Below are 21,368 nucleotides of genomic sequence, written 5' to 3' on the forward strand. Positions count from 1 at the left end.
TACCGAAGATCCTCCGACGATGACGCCGCCGCGACGGAGCTTTCCGAACACAACGCCAACCAGGCAAAGCCCTGACGGCGAAAGCTCACTTACCGAAGGTGGCCTGACGACGCAACATGGAAGCAGCGGAACAAGCCGACGCCGCCGTGACCCGACGCCACGCCCTAACTGTAATGCGAGACGGCGAACTAGCGACCTCGACGTTCTTATCGACGGCCACAGTGTGACCGCTCTTGTCGATACTGGAGCCGACTATTCTGTCATCAGTGGGTCGTTCGCCGCGAAGTTAAAGAAAGTTAGGACAGCTTGGAAAGGCCCTGAAATCCGCACAGCCGGAGGTCATCTCGTAACGCCTGCAGGAATCTGCGCAGCGAGAGTCACCATTAACGGCCGTATTTATCCTACAGACTTCGTAGTCCTACAGCGTTGCTCAAGAGATATCATCCTTGGCATGGACTTCTTATGCCTCCATGGTGCTGTCATCAACCTAAAAACAAAGTCGATAACGTTATCCACAGAAGCAGCCCTACCGCCGCGCACGCCGTCAGGACACCATGCCTTGAATGTGCTGGAAGAACAAGTCACCATCCCGCCTCGCTCAAGCGTCATTATTTCAGTCGGCGCTCCTAAATCACCTGACTTCGAAGGCGTCGTTGAAGGCAGTCAGCATCTGTTGGTCACCCGCAATATTTGCGTCGCAAGAGGAATTGCAGAGCTGCGGGGAGGCAAAGCAACGGTTATGCTCACGAATTTCAGCAATGAGTACAAACATGTGAACAAAGGAACAACGGTCGCATACATCGAAGAAATTGTGGAAGCCACCAGTGCTTTCGCCCTCACCGATTCTGCGGAACCTGCTCAGAGGAACCAAGCCCCTCCCATAGCTTTCGACGTCAATCCCAGACTTCCGAACGATAAGCAAGAACAGCTCAAGGCCCTGCTCCTGCAATACGAAGATTGCTTTTCGTCGTCATCGAAAATTCGGCAGACCCCAATCACGAAACATCGCATCATAACCGAAGAAAACGCCAGACCACTCCGTCAGAGTCCGTACTGGGTTTCGACGCGAGAAAGTGAGGCCATGAAGAGACAAGTTGATGAAATGCTGCGGGATGACATTATCCAGCCGTCCAAGAGTACATGGGCATCCCCCGTGGTGTTAGTGAAGAAAAAGGATGGGACCCTACGTTTCTGCGTCGATTATCGCCGCCTGAACAAAATCACAAGAAAGGACGTGTATCCTCTCCCGCGAATAGACGACGCACTTGATTGGCTCCATAACACCAAGTACTTTTCGTCAATGGACCTCAAGACTGGCTATTGGCAAATCGAAGTCGACGAAAGAGACCGAGAGAAGACGGCGTTTATAACACCAGACGGCCTCTTCGAGTTTAAGGTGATGCCCTTCGGCCTTTGCTCAGCGCCTGCAACTTTTCAACGCGTTATGGATACAGTACTGGCAGGATTGAAGTGGCAGACTTGCCTTGTGTACTTGGACAACGTCGTCGTGTTTTCCTCGAGTTTCGACGAGCATCTTCGGCGCCTTGAAGCTGTACTTCAAGCCATCAGGACATCCGGACTCACACTGAAGCCAGAAAAGTGCAGATTTGCGTATGAAGAGCTCTTGTTTCCGGGGCACCTTATCAGCGAGTCTGGAGTTCGTCCCGATCCACGGAAAACAGCCGCCATCGCCGACTTTCCGCCGCCCACTGACAAGAAGGCCGTGCGCCGATTTCTGCGCCTGTGTGCCTATTATAGGCGGTTCGTGAAAAACTTCGCCCGCATCGCCGATCCTCTCACTAACCTTACCAATGCCGACGTGGAATTCAAGTGGGAAACGCCACAGGAACACGCTTTCCAGGAGCTTAAACATCGCCTCCAGACGCCTCCGTTACTTGCCCATTTCGACGAATTCGCCGAGACAGAAATACATACTGACGCAAGCAGCGTAGGTCTTGGCGCCGTTCTTGTGCAGAGGGCTGACGGACTTGAAAGGGTTATTAGTTACGCCAGCCCATCACTATCCAAAGCAGAAGCAAATTATTCCACAACAGAAAAGGAGTGCCTCGCCATCATCTGGGCTACGTCGAAATTTCGCCCCTACCTCTACGGCAGGCCCTTCAAAGTTGTGAGCGACCACCACGCCTTGTGCTGGCTAGCCACCTTGAAAGACCCTTCAGGTCGCCTCGCACGATGGAGCCTGAGACTTCAAGAATATGACATTACTGTCATTTACAAGTTTGGCAAAAAACACTCCAACGCCGACTGCCTCTCTCGTGCGCCTATCGACCAACCGCTACCCGACGACCCGGATGACGACTAATTCTTGGGAACGATAACTACAGACGACTTCGCTGAACGACAGTGGGCCGACCCGGAACTTAAGGCCCTAATTGAATACCTCGAAGGCAGGACCGCCGAAGTCCCGAAGGTATTCAAGCGCGCACTTGCGTCGTTCTTCCTGCGAAACGGTCTTCTACAAAAGAAAAACATTTCACCGCTTCGAGCTAAGTACTTCCCTGTGGTGCCTTCAGCTCTGCGACCAGAACTCCTGCAGGCCCTGCACGACGATCCGACGGCAGGGCACCTCGGTGTTTCTCGCACGCTCGCGAGGATACAAGAAAGGTACTACTGGCCACGTCTTACCACCGACGTCACTCGTTATGTGAGGACATGCCGGGACTGTCAGCGACGCAAGACACCGCCGACAAGGCCAGCGGGACTTCTGCAGACAATTGATCCACCTTGCCGACCTTTCCAGCAGATTGGTATGAACCTACGAGGGCCGTTCCCGACGTCGGCTTTCGGAAACAAGTGGATCGTGGTAGCTACCGACTACCTCACCCGCTACGCCGAGACAAAAGCCCTGCCAAAAGGCAGTGCATCCGAGGTAGCTAAGTTCTTCGTCGAAAATATCGTCCTACGTCACGGCGCCCCGGAGGTCCTTATCACCGACAGAGGAACGGCATTCACTGCCGACTTAACTCAAGCGATCTTGGCATACAGCCAAACAAACCACCGCCGGACGACAGCCTACCACCCACAGACCAACGGTCTCACCGAGCGGCTTAACAAGACGATCGCCGACATGCTGTCAATGTACGTCGATGTCGAACACAAGACGTGGGACGCCATTCTTCCGTATGTGACCTTCGCATACAACACGGTGGTGCAGGAGACGACGCAGATATCTCCATACAAATTGGTCTACGGAAGGAGCCCGGCAACGACGCTCGATGCCATGTTACCAAACGTCACCGAGGATGAAAGCCTCGATGTGAGCGAGTACCTTCAACGTGCCGAAGAAGCCCGACAACTTGCGCGTCTTCGTATCAAGAATCAACAGACGACAGACAGCCACCGTTACAACCTTCGACGACACTTCGTGGAATACCAGCCCGGTGAACGTGTTTGGGTGTGGACGCCGATACGCCGACGTGGACTAAGTGAAAAGCTTCTGCGACGCTACTTCGGACCGTACAGGGTGGTTCGACGTCTCGGCCCACTTGATTACGAGGTTGTCCCCGACGGCATCACGAACTCTCAACGACGCCGATCGCGACCTGAAGTCGTGCATGCCGCGCGCCTCAAGCCGTTTCATGCGCGTTAACAAACTGAAACTGTTTCATCGTAATTTATTTATTGTACTTTCTTGCATTATTATTGTACCTTCATCTTTAGTTGAAGCATCGGGACGATGCCTTTTTTGAGAGGGGGACAATGCCACGTTCCATTTCCCAAGTTTTCGTTATCATCCCAAAACACCACACGATTCTCAGCGCAAACCGCGCCTGCAGTTTTCGAGAAGGTTCCTGACTGTAGTAGATCATTTCGATAAGATCGCGCCCACTGTGCGAACGGTACAGATTGTTCTGGAACCTACGCCACCACCAACGATAACGCTAGAACATTCGATGGCAAGAGTATAAATGCCGACGCGCTTCGCCACTTGTCAGTTGTAGTTGATCGAAGGCCGACGCTTCTTTCGCCGCTATCAGTCCGAGACTGCTATCTGTGCAAGACTGCTGCTGTAATTAGACTTCCCGTTTACCGGGCACAGGTTCGCCACAATAAACAGCTAAATCCCAACAAGAAGTCTCCTGTCTTCGGCCACGTCACGACCCCGTGACAATATTGATGGTTATGCATTATTAGGTTTTTTGACGAAGCAAAATAATTACATATATTTCTATTTCTTTCCTTCGTGCAGCTCTACACTGTTCTTGGGGGTTTCCGTAGCTCAGAGATGATCTATACAAATCCCAGTTGTAGACTAGACCATGAAACATTACAGGTATGGTTTTGTACTGTAGACGTTTAAAAGGAAAAGCCAATGACAATGTCATAAATGTGGTGTTGATACTGGATGACTTCTTTGTTCTTTACGTTTACCAGAGCAATGGGTGCGCTACTTGGCGACGTACACCGATAACATCTACGATAGAGGGAGTTACATTGCCGTCCAGCAAAACGTATTCAGCTTACTAACGGATCTCTTCAAGGCAAAGTCCATGGGTAAAAAAGGGATTCAGCACCTGGTCGCCTGGAGCGTCTTCAAGCAACTGGTGAACCACACGGTGTCACGTGCGCTACCTACCGATTCCATCCCAAGAGACTTTTGCTACGAGCACGTTGGAAACGCGATGCCATTCGCTATCACGAGCATCTACTTTCAGACAGGTTTGTTTACCCTTTTCGTGGAGTGCGTTCACATTGAAAAAAATTTCGTTGTATAAGGCTCCGTGTAAGACACCTCACAGAAAGTTAATTCTTGCTGTCGCTTATCGGATCATGTTTCACGCAAAAAAAAACACTACCCGATTCAAATTATTTGGCTCAAGGAAAATGTTTTGTGGATGCGTGGCGAGTGAACCTCAAGAAAAAACTGTTGGTTATGAGTGAAAGTCCATGTGCTGCACACAGTTTGCCGACCTATGGTCCACTCTACTCCACTACGGGGAAAATGTCAGTCTTATTTCGGTTCACGCTCATATCACAGTCAACAGACAGATATCCTGATGCACTGGTGTGAATGCACCAGCTAAATATTGATTGATCAGAGGCAGCAGGTACAAAGCAAAAGCATCCTGGTACAGGAGGGAGGGGGGTAGGTTTCTTCACTTTCACGTGCAAACACTTTCATGAGAAGCCCTTCATGAATAAATGGTGTGTGGGTCATATTTTCTAATGAAAATGTCCTTGTGAAATTCAAAACAGTGGGAGTTTGCATAAAAGAGTGCTACAGCAAATGATGCCAAGTAGTACACAGACTATGACATATATATCAGTGTTAACAAGCATCAAATATTTAGTTTAAATAGCTAATAATGAACAAAAAAGCCTAACTAAGTTACACACCTGTAAACGAGACACACACACAGGCACGGACTTATCGCTGACCTTTATTTCACACAGTTCACCTATACGTACATTTCACAAAAACCATCACCGCTCATGCCCTTATCAGTAAAAAACCATCACGAGAATCCTCGCAGTCATACTGCGTCACTTGAAGAACGCTCATCAATAAATATCATTTTGTTATACAAAAACACCAATGACTCACTGACACATTCACTTCCCTTCTTTCTAATAGAGCATGCTTCGCAAATTTCCCTTGCTGTATTATCGAGGCAGTGGCAAAACATCTGAACAACTTTGTGCTTCGGTTTGCACTTGCACTATAAGAACTGGATGGGCAGGTGCCCGCCTGACATCTTCTGGTCTGTCCTACATGACTCTTTCAACAAGACAAAGAACTTTTATGGACCACGCCAACATTACACAGCATATATGAGTCGTTTCCACACCCATGTGCCTTGATTTCCTATGATCTCCTGCTGCTGCAGCAGTACAATGAAGGAGGTTCTGCTGTTATGCCCTCTCAGATGTTTTTTGGCATGGCAACTGAAGCTGTTCAAAGGAACGTCAAATCAGTGTTAGTGGAGGCCGCAAGGGTAAAGGCGAAAGATGTAGCCATGTGCAGGCAGCTCAAAGTGCACAAAGTGGCTACCCTTGTACACAGAAGCAAGGTTGACTACTTGAACGTTTTCTTTTCGGCTAAGGCGCACAAGCAGAACCTTACGCTTGATTTTACCGTGAGTGAACGGGGAACATGGCAAAATTAAGAGAGTAGGGTTTTTTTTTGCTAAAAGGTTTGGTTCCCCTTGTTTACCGATCCGTTTTAGGCAAAAGGTACTCTAGATATAATTGTGGTATTGCAGGCGAGTAACACCTATGGCAGCACCTTTTCAATCGACAAAGTTTTGTTGAAGACAGTTTCTGCGTACAGACGCAGGACATCTGCTATGCGTCCTGCATTGCCGCTTCGTTATGCAGTATTTTTTATTATGTTTTGACAGTGCGGTTCACGGCAGGGGTTGACCATGAGCAATTGTTGCTAGTGTACCGATATTGTTACGATTGGGTGACTTTATTGAAGGATGAATAGCAGATAGCCGTGTTGTCACCGAGCTGCTTCGAAGACAGACCACTTCGTTTCCTTCTTCCTTCGTTTACACTTTGCCGCAACAGCGTAACACTCCCCTTTTCCCAGCCGAAGCTTTCTGGGCGAGTATCAGATGCTCCAAGAGTCACGAGGATAAAAGCGCTTTAGGCCACGTTCACGCTTGGTCTCGAAGAGAGCAAAAGGGGTGAACCTCTCCATAAACCGGCTTGTTTAGCCGCCCAAGCCGCCTGAAAACCAAGCCGTGTGGCCGCCGCTTTAAAATCGGTGTGAGACCGATTTGCCTGCCGCGTAAAAGTGGATCCAGTTTCGGCTTCACGGCTTTGGCTGCGCTAGATCAAACCACGTGATCTGACTAGCCAGCCGCAGATTCAACATGGCGGCAAAGGCATCGGCGGTGACTCGCATCGGCTCAAATAGCAAAATACACCCGTGCAGGACGCCGAAGCTTTACGACCTGAACGAGGGCGCTTTCACCAAGACCCCAGTTTGGATTACGATTGCCAAGAGCTCTGCCCGTAGACGGTGCAGCTGCAGCGAGTCGGCATGCCCCAACGTGTCTCGCTTTTATGTACAGCTCGTCAAATCCACCACCGCCGCTAGGCTCACTCGTTTCGTTTCTGCTTAAGTATCTCCCGAAACAACCTTCGAAAAGGTACGAGCTGTTTCTTTTACGTAGTTTGCGTGAATAACTAGAATTCGGTATGAAATTTAGTGCTAAGAAAGCAGGCAAAACCAAAAAAATTCTCGAGGTAGCGGCGGCAGCGGCGCTAGGAGGGGGCAGAACGAATGTGGTCATCTTAGACGCGCGATGACGTAGTTTTCCGGCCGCTCAAGCGTTTTCGTTTTTTACTTCTCAAGTGGAAACGCGCCCTTAGGCTGGCGACGTGATCAAGCTGTGTACGCCTATAAGAGTAGCCGAGAAATGCGAGAGGAGCGATGGATTACGTCACATCACTTAGGTGATCGATGATTACAAAAGGGCTGGTGTAACGAGCTAAAAACACCCGGTACATGCCGCGCTTGAGAAAGGGTGTCCACAGACTATTTGTACAGCACAATCTCGTGTCTTGAGTTATAGGTGAACTTGGAGCAATTCTCTGATGTCAATGAACAAGGTGGAGCCAGGTGACGTGCTTCCTCTGCGCAGGGGAGAGTCGGGGGCCCTAGAAGAGCCCAGAAGAGCACGGAAAAGCAGAATGGCGTCTCTGAAGACCAATTCGTTTTCTTCTTCCTTCGTCCACACGCTTGCGCTTCAGCGTAACAATATGTTAACAATTCCCTTGTCTTTTAAAGAAAGCGCGAATCTTCTAAGTATGGCGACGCCCTTGCGGATGGCCTTCGCCTTTTTCAACACCATGGCAAACGGTTATTTTTCACCCATAAAAAAAACCTGACTGGAATCAGTGCTTAGGGATAGCTTTCATCTGATTTGCCGGCCAATTTTGACAGAAATATAATCCGATGACCCAAGAGAGGTCGTAGCCATATAATTACAGCCATTCAAAAACACTGAGACGGGTCACTTTGTCCCAGTGGGTCATGTCGGCATTGAAGAAGTCTCGCGTTCACGCTGTACAGCGAAGCTTTGAAGTTCAGTAGAGTTGCTTGTTGGGCATGTTGGTACATACTTAGTAAACTTCGAAAGCCACAAAACGTCAATATCAGAAAAAGTAGAGCAGTAGAAACAAACACAGAGAACAAAGACGTGGCACTAATAACTGATGTTTTTTTTCGGAAATAATTTTGCCTCCGAAGCCCGTACAATGCACGAGCAGATAACAAACCAAAAAACTAAAACACCAAGCAAGCCAGTCTAGGCAAATAACCTGTGTACTAGAAAAAAGCATTTTTTCCTGGTGAGATAAACTGAAGCTGCATTAGCACATTTGTCAGGACCCAGTTTTCAGATATGAGACGCCTGAATATTCGCCCGTTCACGCTGCGTCTTAGCTTTATCTAAAATTAATACTTCATCAAAGAGGAAGCGTACCACCACACGACTTGCAGTGCAACGGCAAGTTATCACCAGTGCCGGAGAGTTAGATTTTCATGCTGCTTTTTCCGATTTAGATGTTTTGTGGATTTTGTATATTACTGCAGCTTTGCAGCACAGATGATTAGGTCAAGAGAAGCTGGTTTCTCGCAATGCGTGCCAACTGCAGTTCTGGAGGTAAGGAGGTAATGCAGAAGAGAGTCAAGGCCAAAAGCTCAAACGGCGCTTCTCAAAGAAAGGTGGATAAGAGAAGTTTAGTTTTAACTTATATGCGCAAACGTCATACCACCTAAAAATATTGAAAAGTGACATGGAGTTGAAGTCGTGCTTTCGGCTCCTAAGAAGCTTGCAGGACTGTGTGTGTGCATAGGTGACCGCTAAAACAGGGCACAAGGATGTGGAAAAAGGCAGGCGAATTGATATGCGCAGTGCAACGCTGGCGTGGTCTATGGCATTCCTTTTTCTATTGTAAAGAGTCATCTAGGGTAAACAGAAAGATGTGTGAACGTGCGCATGCATGAACATAAAAAGTAAGTAAGAAACAATACAAGCGGGCACCCGCCCATCCAGTGCTTGGAGCGAAAGTGCGAACCGAAACGGAAAGATGTTAAGATATTGAGCCACTACCGCGATAACACAACAAAGGAAGTTCGCGAAGCGTTCTACATTCGAAAGAAGGGAATGGAATGTGTGAGGGACTCATCATTGTAGTTGCATAACATATTGTCATCGTCTGATTGTAGGCTCCAGCACCTCCACCAGTGTCACGACGTCAAAACAGAGGTCTTGCCGTAGAGACTGAGACACCAGAAGCAGGTCGATCTTTTTAATTATAACGCGCAAGCGAGTTCTTCTTCTTCGTCCATTTCGTAGTCCTTCGTGGCACATGCACAACTGTCATCGTCTTTCTTGAGCAAGCACGTGACAATATAGATAAGATTTATTGATGAGCGTTATTTTTGAGACACATTATGATTGTGAAGATATTTGTGATGGTACCTTACTCATAACAGCTTGCGTGGTGATGCTTTCTGTGAAATGTACTTATAGGGCAACCTATAATGACACATACACAGTCTGCACCTGTGTAAGTGTCTCGTCCAGTTTTGCTAACATGCACCAACTCATTGAGCAACAGGTTCTTCAAGAGCTAATTATATGGTCAAACACTCTAGAGTTCACCCGCTCACACATACTTATAACTAGTCGTTAGCCTGAGTCTCGCTGAGTCCGAGTGAGTACAGTTTTGGTTTAAGATTGAGCCATAGTGACTAGTCACGCTGAGAAAGCGTTTATTGGGTCTCAGTGCGAGTGAGTACGAGTAAGCAAAACTTCCGGTAGTATTGACTCCGGGTGCGTATGAGGAGAAAATTGATTTTATCAGTGAGTGCGAGCGAGCCGAACATTTTTAGCAACAGTGGGACTTGCTGCCTGACATCTCTATGAACATTTTCTGGCATGTTTCATTTTATTTTTTAATATTTTAAAAACAACACTTTCAGCATTATATAAATGATTCGCAATAGTGATTTACAAAATTCTGTGTTTGTTGTAGTAGGCTTCTAAACGCCGCTTGCAACTGCACCTAGATAGTATGCTGAGATGTTGAAAACTTTGTGTTCAAAATATAAGATTCCAACATGTTCAAGGCAACGGCAGTGTTCTTATGGCTTTTCAGTCTTTCACCACAGTTTCTTCCTTTGTTAAAAAAAAGTAATAACATCGCCTAATGTTGTGGCCTTTTGGACTGTTATTTCAAAGGTGCTGTTTCGATCGTTAAATACTGGAATATCAACATGCTCATTGCGTAATACGGACAACATGAAGTGCTTCAATTTCTTGCCTAATTATTACTCTAAGAATATGAGCACTGCCTAATGTTAACGTCCCATCTTCGTCATCAAGTTCAAGCAAACCTAGCACTTGTCCCTGTGGCAACTCTTATGCAATCACGACTTTCTCATATGTGCAGACATTCTCATATTCTGCAGACATTGTCATATTCAATACTACGACACTGCTTCAACTCATTCATTCTTTCAAAATTTGCAGCAACATAACAATTTAACCCAAAATATTTTTGTTTCTGATAACAGGCCCTGCCACGCAACGATAAATCAATCTTCAATGAAGATATACGTTTAAAAGTCTCGTCTCATTGATTTGACGACAAGTGTTTTATTATTAGAGGTGAAAATGATTAGTTTCACTTTCAAATACCCCCCGCCCCCAAAAGTAGCCAGGGTGACGTGATGGATTTCAGGAACTTATGCCGTATTCTCACCACACTGGCCCTAGTAAATTTCCCGCAATTTAGTAAAAAAAGGTTCTGGCCTGCTCACGAAAAGATCTACTTCCCTCTTGACTATTAAAAACATTGTAGGCTCTAGTCACTGTCGTCATAATCTCCTATGTCACGATGGATGGTCTGCAAACTTTGATGTCGTCTTTCATAGTTTATATTGTGTTTTTTCGCTCTGAAAGCTTCTTCTTGTAGTAAAAAATACAGTTATCTAGCGTCAACAATTTTTTTTCCAGTACCAGAAAGCCAATTTTTATTTTTTAGTGCCTCAAGTCGCTAGAAATACATGGAAATAGGAATAATGCTGCATCTCTAATTATTCCCGATTCAATTTTCCGCAAAGAACAGAAGAAGTCGTTTGGTAAAGGATAAAAAAGCATCTAAGCATATTTGTTGCATGTGAAAAATATGCAGTAGAAAATCTACAGTAAAATGCACCTTGCTTTTGTTATTCACTCAATTTTTCACCTGCAGTGGTTCAACCACACGAGATCGAAGGGGTGCGAAGAATGGTGTCCGATGTCCGTAACGCATTCCGCGAGACATTCGCGTCATCAAGTTGGGTCACCGCAGAAGATAGAAACATTTCCATTCAAAAGCTAGACAAGCTAATGGCTTTTGTTGGAAGTCCAGGACGATATCTTGAAGCCTCCTTTGTGGAAGATATCTATAGTGAGTACCCAATTTATCTTTGTAAAATGAAGATATTGATTATGGAGGTGTGAAATTATTGGGAGGGGAAATGATGTTATTTTTGCAGATCACGCAGGTGTAGCATCTGTACGCTTAAGCTGTAGCACTGCTTCAACAAACACGTTTTACGGATAACAATATAGGTGTGTAGCCACAGCCACCTGTTCAAGTCTGATAACATTTTCGCTATGTCTACTGGTGAAGACAAATGGTGCATACGCTTAGTGGTCCCCAAGTAAAAAAATGTTTTTATGTTGTTTCCACGTTGTTGTGACTTCAGAAATTTGATCAATGATGTAGCCTGTTATGGCGGCAATTGGTTGAAATTCGCTCCATATTAGTTATCCTCTTCTACTTAGGCCACAACTTCACCTGCAGCATTGCTCGCACAGCGCATACGTCGATCTGTCCGCCATTTGAGAAAATAAATGTGACGCGTCGAAAGACGAAAACAGGAGAAAAAATAGAAGAGAGAAAAAGCCTAACAGACATTGTTGAAGAAATATTTCTTCGCGAGGAGGGTTTCAAGAATGCACACCCACGATTTAATCGTGGGTGTCGTAACAACTCGGCTATCCAGGCATGCTTGCAGACCATATAATATACAACGTTGCAAAAGATTAGCAAATCGGGGGGATGGTAAGCAGGGGTCATATGAAGACAGGGCGTAAGAGAGAGAGAACAAGCGAGGTATCGAGCTAAACATCGCATAACAAACAAGACGAAGCCAGAAATGAGGCGAGTAGGGAAAGAAAACCGGAAAGAAAGGTGGTGGCAACGACGCATAAGAAATGTTTGAAACCTAATAAAAAAAGGCAGAACGTTAGACAAAAAGGAAGAGGAAGGAAAATAAAAAAATGAGTAAAATATAGAGTAAAACAGACCACGTTTTTGGTTCCCCGTTCGTTTAGGCTTGGTATCAACATTGCGAAGCTGACATGATTGTTTGTTTGTGCTAGTGCTTATTGAACGATATTGAATGAACTGAGGCGTCAGTTTAAGTAGGTGTTATACAACGCCCTTACACAACTTTCAGGAAAGTGCTGATTTCTAGTGGAGCAAAGGAAACAATAAAAGTTTGTACGCCTTTCGAAAGCAAAACGTGCCGTGCTTTCTGGCTGGCATCTTGACTCCAGCAATCGAGATATGTCGAATACTCATAAGGCCCGCAGTGACCATTTTCATTAATATATCTTGTGTACAAAATATTCCTCGTGCTCATAAATATTCTCCTAGGCTACGGGTTGGGCGAGAACCGAAAAAGGAGAGAATAATGAATGAATGAATCGGGTGCATCTGGCTGGCATTCAAAAAATAGACAAGGTGCTTTTCAGACGTCTCGTTCCAGCAGTCTGGTTGGTCAAATAGCTCCCATGCGCACGCGTCTGTGCAGTAGCTCAGCCTGAATCCTAAACGCTTGCACCACGGTTCATTCTGCCCGACTCTGTCTCATGGGCACAGACTTCAAATGAATGCGATTTAGAAAGTGTCCTACCCATTTTAACTGCCCGCTTGCCGTAGCGTGTGAATTCCAATCATGAATTGGGCAGTATAGAGCATTCGCTACCCGGTATGACGTCCAGAATTTGCCATTGATATTATATGTGTGTAGCTTTCGCCGCACTGAAGTTTCTGTGAGGTTTACCACTCTCTGGTACGAAATAAGATGTGTATAAGGGCTGTATGTTGGACCTCTACCGAGAGTCGGCATCACTTGCTGGGAATGAATTCTGTTGCGCATTGTTTGTTTTACAAAGGCTTGCCCTCAATCTATGGGAAGTCGCTCCCTGTTATGTAACTACTCCAACTCCGAAATTCTGTAAATTTTTCATTTACCTGTTCATCAAAGCGTGAATTGGTCAGCCAAAATAATATCATGTCGTCACGGACAAGCACCCTACTCTTGAGGCAACTAAAAGGGTTGATGATTCGCTTGTTGTTGCAATATGGTTCACATTCGCCTTTGCTTGGCGTCTCCTTTTTTGCTGTTAAATAACTGTTAAAAGTAAATGATAGCTGTTCAAATGGAATATTGCTTTTTCATAATTAGTTGTGATTCGCATTAAATAATAGATATTTAGGTATCACGCTCTGCGCACGTTTCTGCAAAGCCTCTGTCTTATCTACGCTGCAGTAAGAATGCTACATGCTGCCTTGGGTTTGCAGTAAAACAAAGTGGCACCGTGTCGACAGTCTAGGTATACGCCAACAGCTCTGGCTGCAAAAACACGTTGCCTGGCTCGGCCCACGATTATGATTTCACTGCCTAGACGCGCGTTGTATCGTTATGCTTGCCCGCTGCTGTGTACAATCAAATAAACAAATCTTTGTTTTTATTCTAGGATTAGTTATTTCCTAGACTCAACATTTCACGTAATATTATACCAAATCTAAGCAAGGATAGAAGCACAATTGATGGGACTGGTGCAAACGTTCAGACGGTTATTTTTTCAGTTCAAAAACACTTTTCAGGAGATGCAGCAGTCCTCTATATCATTGCACCACATCGCATTATCATCGCATCACAATATGTTCCACAGACCCGTCATCATTCCTACAAAAAGATACTTTTGCCGAGCACCTCCACCAATGTACAGTCAGTTTGCACGTCCAGTATACAATCAGATTCGGATAGCGTAATTGGCAGAATAGTACTGTAAACTTTCGCTTCTAGTCTTACCACCCTTGTACAAGCATGCTGTCTGCATGAAATCTTTCAATCGAGAGTTGCGCAGAGCGAATTGCCTATATTTTGGCGCATTATGGCATGAGAAACTATCAGAGCATCGCCGCCACGCATGTGTCTATACACACTGACCGGCGCATCTGTGTTAAAATAAAATTCACTGAATGCTGATCTTAACTTGGACATCATAAGAGTGAAAACAATTGTTTGGGACGAAAATCAGAGCGGAGCCAGAATGGTGTGTCTCCTGGTTGTTTGTTACGCGTTATGGTTGTCTAGAAGCTAAGGCACTCGGATGCCGAGCTGCGAATTGCGGAATTGAATCCCGGCCATGGCATCCTCTTCTGCGTGAATGAATGGGGCATGTATGCTTCGATATAGGTGCACATGAAAGGAATCCAGCTGGTCAAAATTTCCGGAGTCCTCCACTATGCCGTCTGTCATTTCATATCGCGGTTTTTGGAAGTTGAACCCTAGGAATTATATCCTGTTTTTTTTCGTCTTGACTCAGCGTTGCGATACACACAGCAAATGAAGTTTTCGGTTGCTGGCTAGCAAGCACCTTTTTAGACGGATAATCGTGCTTTACGTGCAGTCTGCCATTAACTCACCGTTTTACGACGACTGCAGCTCTCTTTAATTCTGCTTTGCTATTTTTTTCCTTCTAGCGCTGTATTCATAGTTCTGGCGTAAATGGCTTCGCGTTGCACAACACCCAATGGCGTTCAAAGCAGTGTGCTTTTTTAACACAAAATGGATGTCCGTGACTCTTTCTCGAAGCACCGCTTTTCTATCGTGTATGTACACCTCGTTTCTTTTTCTTTCTTTCATATTGCGACCGTTTTCGCCCCAAGCACCCTTGTCGCACACTTGGTGGCACAATTATCAATAATCTAATTGCTACCTGAGCTTCAGTATTTGACGTGCATTTATCTGCCGAAGAACTCCTTCAGACGGCCAGGATATAACAAATCTTTGATGATTTTCGTATAGCCCAGTGCCGACTTCGATTCAAAGTGACCATTCTTTGTTGAGTGCAAGTTCTTTATTTAAAAACTGCGCTGGAGTGCCAGATATCACTTTATATTTCTTTTAATTCGACAGGAACGCTTCCTGACGTACCGCGCTACCCTCTCTTTCCCTCCTGGATCAAGGCACTATCAATTTCAGCTCATCAAAGATGGGCCGACCAGACAACGTATATGTATGACGACTCGGTTGTGGGTGCCTTTTACGATAGTGGCATCAACACATTTTTTCTACCAACAGCCACTATGCAACGCCCTTTATATTATCATGATGCTCCTGATGCTCTCAATTATGGCAGCCTGGGAACGGTAAGCGTTTGTCGAAGACAGACCACAAGCGTATTCACCAGCACTATCTATGATAATCAGTGTCAAGGTTACTTGATGCAGGTTACTGATTACTCTGATTTCATTGACTCTGTTATGTAAATAAACGTGTTTTGGAGCGTAAATTGCGTCATGCAGATAAGTGTATAACGGTGCTTGTTTCTGGCGTATAGCTGACGGGTCAATAATTCAGTTTGCTATTAAAGCTCTCTGTACCTAGTTTACGCCAGAGGTGGCTTCTCTGGACTCTTCCAGTGCAGTGCGGTGCTATGTCCTTTTATTCTAGCACCCTCCTGCTGATTCGGACAGTTTCAGAGTTTCATTCGAATTAGAATTTGAGAGTTTTAATGTATTTCGGGCCTCAGAAGTCCCAAAACAAATGAAAAGAGTCATTTGTGTGAGCATATTTGGCTTAACAAGCATGACGTCCAATTCGGTCACCAAGTTTCAGTGGGCTTGAAATAAAAAAAAATGGCTTTATTTCTGTCACTCACTATTTCTCTCACTTACTAAGTAGAACAAAAAACTGAAAGAATCTTTTATTCGGCAGTGTGGTGTTCAGTGAAACAGCTTAGGCAGTTTATACCGAATACTGTGCTTACTCGCCTCCCTTTACCCACGCCGGTGTCACCCACGACTTCGGTCAAGCTTCGTTATCCTGACTCGCAGCTCCGCAAACATGGCACCGTTTTGGCGTCCATCACTGTGGGGATTTTTGAAAAACCGTTCAATGAAAATTGAGCAGTTTTAGATTAGTCGCTGGTGTTCTAGGGTAAATATTGCGTGATGTCTCACTTTACGCCGCCAGGGTCGTACTGGTTAGACGCTTCCGCACTCCACTGTTTCCTAGGTATGATGCATGAGCACCGTTGTTGTTTTTAGAAACTAGGAGAAATGAACGGCTTTTGTGGTAGAAAGAAACAATATAACAGAAAGACAATCTCAGTAAACGCACCACCAAGATTAGTATTTCTATCTGAATACTAGATAAAGGCCTCCCATTTGTTTTTAGCAATGTGGCCGGGTGTATCAGGTGAGTGTTTAGTTTCCTGTTTTGAGAAGGGGTGACATTTGTTTAAAACGAGTGAATATCCAAGACGAATATGCTGCAGAAATAGGGAACTTTAGCTTTCTTGCCTGATAGGAACCCTTTTACGATTCGCTTATAATTCAGGCGTACCAAATAGTGAAACGGCCAATGCCTACAGTGCTAGGAATGGCGCAGCTCATACATTAACCAGAATAAAAATTCTTCATTATGAGACGCTGGTTTATGGTTTTGCTGCGTGTATTCTATGCATGGTCATATTGCTTTTGAAGTTCCACTACGGCCACGCTGACCTTGGACAAATATTTCACGCTTGCAGATAGCAGGTCATGAAATAATGCACGCATACGACGTCAGTGGCATAAAGGTAGACGACAAGAACAAACCACGATCATGGCCAACGCGCAGGTACTTTGAAGAATATACGAAGAGAACGCTGTGTCTACGGGCCTCCCATCGAGCGGCCGTAAGTAGACGCGTCGCAGCTGTCGTCCATCGGTGACGTCATGTTGCTGACTCGTTAGAACGCCATCTCTGCAGCGAATCTTGAATTTAGTTCCAATGATGGCCGTATAAATGGGGGCATGAGGGAATTCAGAGAGAGAACGGTATCTAGAGAGAAAGCCAGCTGTGGCGTGACTGGTCTGCGCTTCCATGCACATTGTCGCTGCAAACAATCAATCTACGCACATTCTCTTACCAACAGTAAAGTTAATGTATTGTTTATTCTATATCAGAAGTGAGCAAATCGCTTGGAAAGAGACCTCCGATAAATATACAGTAATACCGATGGAGAGAGATGCAAACCAGAAGCAGAGAGGCTAACCGTTTTGTACTTGCTTTTCTATGCTGCCTTTGGGCAGAGGTAAAATTGAGGAAATAGAAAAATAAGGAGGATGGAGATGTGTCATGTCAGTAATTTCGACATGACAAGGCTTACTCATGTGATGGCATACTTTACCTGAGGGGTCAGTAACATGGCGTTCGCAGGGTGCTAGTGCTCTGCTCAGTAATTTTTTTGGCAGTTTGTTTCAAATGTCTACAAAAACTTTGCTGCTCATGATTTTAGTTATATTAAGTTTGTTAAATAGATGCGAAACAGCAGGAATTGTCTGAGCAGAAATTTTATTCATAAATAAAATTACAAAAATGTCATCAGAATTTTTAATAATGCAAACCTAATCTCAACACACGAAAATGGAGTCATGGTGATAGGTTGAGATTGGTGGGGTTCAAGTATATTGGACAAGAATGAAGGCACAACAGGTAAGTCATACTTCATCGGGGAATGTCAAGAGCAGATTGTTTTGTAAGAAAAGAATCAAAATATGTGCACTTAGCTCTACGCATACTCCTAAAGATTCCAGCTAGATATGTTCAGGAACTTGCCCCTCGAAACTCGGCTGTGCTACTTGCTCTGCACCGCTCGCGGTGTATCAACAGCCTCACTGGCAACAGAAAAGTGAGTTTAGTTGAGGCCACCAAGCTAGGATACGCGACGAAAATCGAGCCAATGACACCGAACGCAAGAGCACTGTCCGCCACAGTCTCCAGTACTGTGAAAGTGACTGTTGCAGAATTTATTGCAAATAACGCATAGTGCTCCCCAGGAACCTTAATCAGATTCGTACAGCAGTTGGTAAGACGTTTTTTGCGTACCCGTGCGGCACGTGCCATCTTTAGTGCTTTACCAGAAACATTTCAGTCATCCCTGGCGTGCATGGCCTATTGGAGCATGGCTGTGTGAAGGTGAAGATGCAGCTAATGCTGCTGCACGGAACGGGTGGAGTCTCATTCCTTAAGAAAGTTGCGACCCCGTTCTTCACCACCAAGCCACATATAAATCTGCTACCTTATCGCTAGCCGGAGCTCGCCCCCGCCCCCTCTCCCGAAAATTGCTGAAAAATGCCGGGTTTTACGATGACTTCTTTTCGCGTGCATCAGGCGTCTGTTGACGCACGGCACACACCGTGAAGGGCCCTTTGATGATTTTCATAAGTCGAGAGAGAGCACTGAAAATATACCGAAACGAAACTAACACCTTCGCTAATATTTTCTTATAATAGCGGGAACACAGCTATTTTTTTCAACAGCAACATTGCGTTGCGAGAAACCTTCTCAATGCGATTTCCGAATGATCTTGGACCTTTAAGCTGCCGAAACCCGGATATTTCAAGCACGAGCAAAGATTCATAGCGAACATCTTAATGGTCGTGTTGTTGGACACTGCGGAAAGGTTAGTAACGTGGCTAGTACTACAAACTTGACATTCCAATGTAGCTTCACCTATTCGCGGTTTGGAAGATTCTCAGTGTAATTTCGTTCGAAATTATTATTCCGTGGAAACTCTCGTAGGTAAACAATTAAATTGCATTTTATGGTATGCTACACCTTACGCTGATGTCGGGGTTTTTTGAAAAATTGTGCACGATATCTTCTGAGTAGTTTGGTTTATCGGGGGTCAAAAATACGCATATTGATAACTTGACACCGCAGCCCAGACTGGGATATATTTACAGGACACACGTGCCAGCCAATTAGGAAAGAACGAGTACGAGAGCGATTCAACCCTCGACCGACAGGAAGGGAATACGAAAAGGGAGGGATTATGAAAATTACAACAAAATATTTATAATATTATTAGGCATTATTATCAATATCATCACCTGCTCGACTCCGCTCGCTACATAGCTAAGGCGCCTTCTATGTTGTTCCACTAATCAACTCAATCCTGTACTTTCTGCTACCACTTAGTCTCAGCAGAAAACAGCGCTTTGCGGCATGTGGCGAGACTGCGAGTTGTTAAAGAAATACGTCTACTCGGACAGGTAGTAATTATGGAGCCAAATCATGGACGCCAAACAATTAGAAGATTAAGGATACGGTGGAGCATGTATATGACAGGCATTCTCGAATCGTTAAAGTGACCCTGCAAAACGTCTTCAAGTAGCCATGGCATGACACCACTAAAGGAGCTTATTGCTGCCGAAATGAACCACCGCAGAATTTGTTTAGAATATGTTTCTTGCGAGTGCAGTTATAAAGATTGATCGCACGCTGCTTAGGCTCTCATGATGTCATTGACGCCGTTGTCGTAGCTTCTAGTTGGACCGAAACACAGGTGCCTCATATACCGTGGATTAGGCGTTCACAGGGAATATTGATTTAAATAGACCCTACCCTGTCCGTTCATTTCTCTTTCCAGCTTTAGATTATATCTCCGTCCGTCTATTTATCCATCTGTGTGTCCTTCCACGCATCTCTTCTTGCATCCTTGCGGTGGTGCTTTTGTCTATCCGTGCGTCCGTCCATGCTTTCTTGCGTATGTACTTCTTTTCGTGCATCGGTTCATCCATCAGTTCGATCGTGCGTCCGGTCATCTGTCTCACCTTTATACAATATTCGGTGACTTCAGCGTAGACGCGATGAACCGTAGCACCTAGATTTGCTCCATCACGAGCATTCACTACACGGCTATGCAGCAATATTTTTTTCTTTTTGCTTCGAGTGAACAGGTTTCGAGTGCCATCGCACGCGTATGCGTGGATATGTGGCGGCCTTCCGTGGCGGCTGCTGTAACTCTCGAGCACGCCATGCTCAGGTCAGCCAATGGCGTAGAACCTGAGTTTAAGACGCAATATTTTTTTATTATATAAGATAGTTTCTCGAGGAGATAAAGCAATTTTAGGTGACCTTGATCATTTATTGTGAATTACAGGCAGCGTGCTGTCGTGATTTATTTCGCTCAAGTGTTTTCGGCAGCCACGACTACCGATCAGCAGCGTTTTCTGATCATTTAAAATGTGTCAGCAACAATCACTCAATACGGAGGTTACAGACATGAATTATCGGTAATTACCTTCTGTGCTGAAAGCTGAAGGCTTACAAAGGAGGCTCAACCTAAATTGAGAATGACACTGGAAGGTATATATGGAAAGGAATCGAAGTAAAGCGCCTTAATTACACCGCACAGAAACTTTTGGCTGAAGGATTCACTGGCTACTGCACCTTGCTGCGCCTGATCGAGGGTTGCGAAGTGGCTTCCAAACTACAGTTCATAGAAGCATACCTCCCACGAAAGCGATTATTGTTGGTGTTTAACTTTTTTAAAATGGAATACCCGAGGCCTTGTAGGAACCTGGCAGATCTCTTTCTCCAGAACGTAACGCATTTCTATCGCGGAGGCAGTACCAGCTACATGGATGAGTCATAGAATGATCGCTATAAGTGTGCCACCACACCGTCGTGGTTATGAAAATGCTGTACTTAACAGGCTGTACAATGATTACAATTTGCAGTTACGACGAAGGCCCCGACAAGCGCAGATCAGTGACTTCGTCGACTCCGAAAACTTGGCTGACCTCGCGGGCATTCGTGCAACCTACAAGGCGTACTCTTCGTTGCCTTATAATCGGCGGAGTCTGACGTTGGCGGGACTGAACATATCGGCGGACCGCCTCTTTTTCGTTGGACACTGCATCAAGTTGTGCGCGCAGTATAGCCAACTAACGGCTCAATATGCACCGTTTCGCTCTAGATGTATCGTGCCCTTGATGAACATGCCTGAATTCTCCCGTGCCTTCGGGTGCAGAACAGGACAGCCTATGAACCCCCAGAATAAGTGCATCTTTTGGGAATAAAACAATCTGCTACAGTTTTATTGTGTATCTTTTTGTAAGCGTGAGCCGTACCGTGTATATTCAGAGTCGTAGTGTAAGCTATCTACCACCTAGAACGAGCTAAAAGTAACGTGCTTGTTAATGATACACATCACAGTAATAACACACATTTTTTCAACATTTCACTAGATCATATGGGTTGT

General features: G+C 45.3%; 1 long non-coding RNA gene across 2 annotated transcripts; it reads left to right on the forward strand.

Annotated features, from left to right (window-relative positions):
• Positions 1-6,860: 6,860 nt before the first annotated feature.
• Positions 6,861-21,098, forward strand: LOC142803349 (uncharacterized). Of its 2 annotated transcripts, none has more exons than XR_012894071.1 (3): positions 6,861-7,121; positions 11,239-11,436; positions 20,845-21,098. It is a non-coding gene; the product is annotated as an uncharacterized LOC142803349 (long non-coding RNA). The 2 variants fall into 2 exon arrangements; XR_012894070.1 differs by lacking the exon at positions 20,845-21,098 and adding an exon at positions 15,248-15,478.
• Positions 21,099-21,368: the final 270 nt, after the last annotated feature.

Source organism: Rhipicephalus microplus, chromosome 3 (genome assembly GCF_043290135.1).
Source record: "Rhipicephalus microplus isolate Deutch F79 chromosome 3, USDA_Rmic, whole genome shotgun sequence".
Taxonomy (NCBI): Eukaryota; Metazoa; Arthropoda; class Arachnida; order Ixodida; family Ixodidae; genus Rhipicephalus; species Rhipicephalus microplus.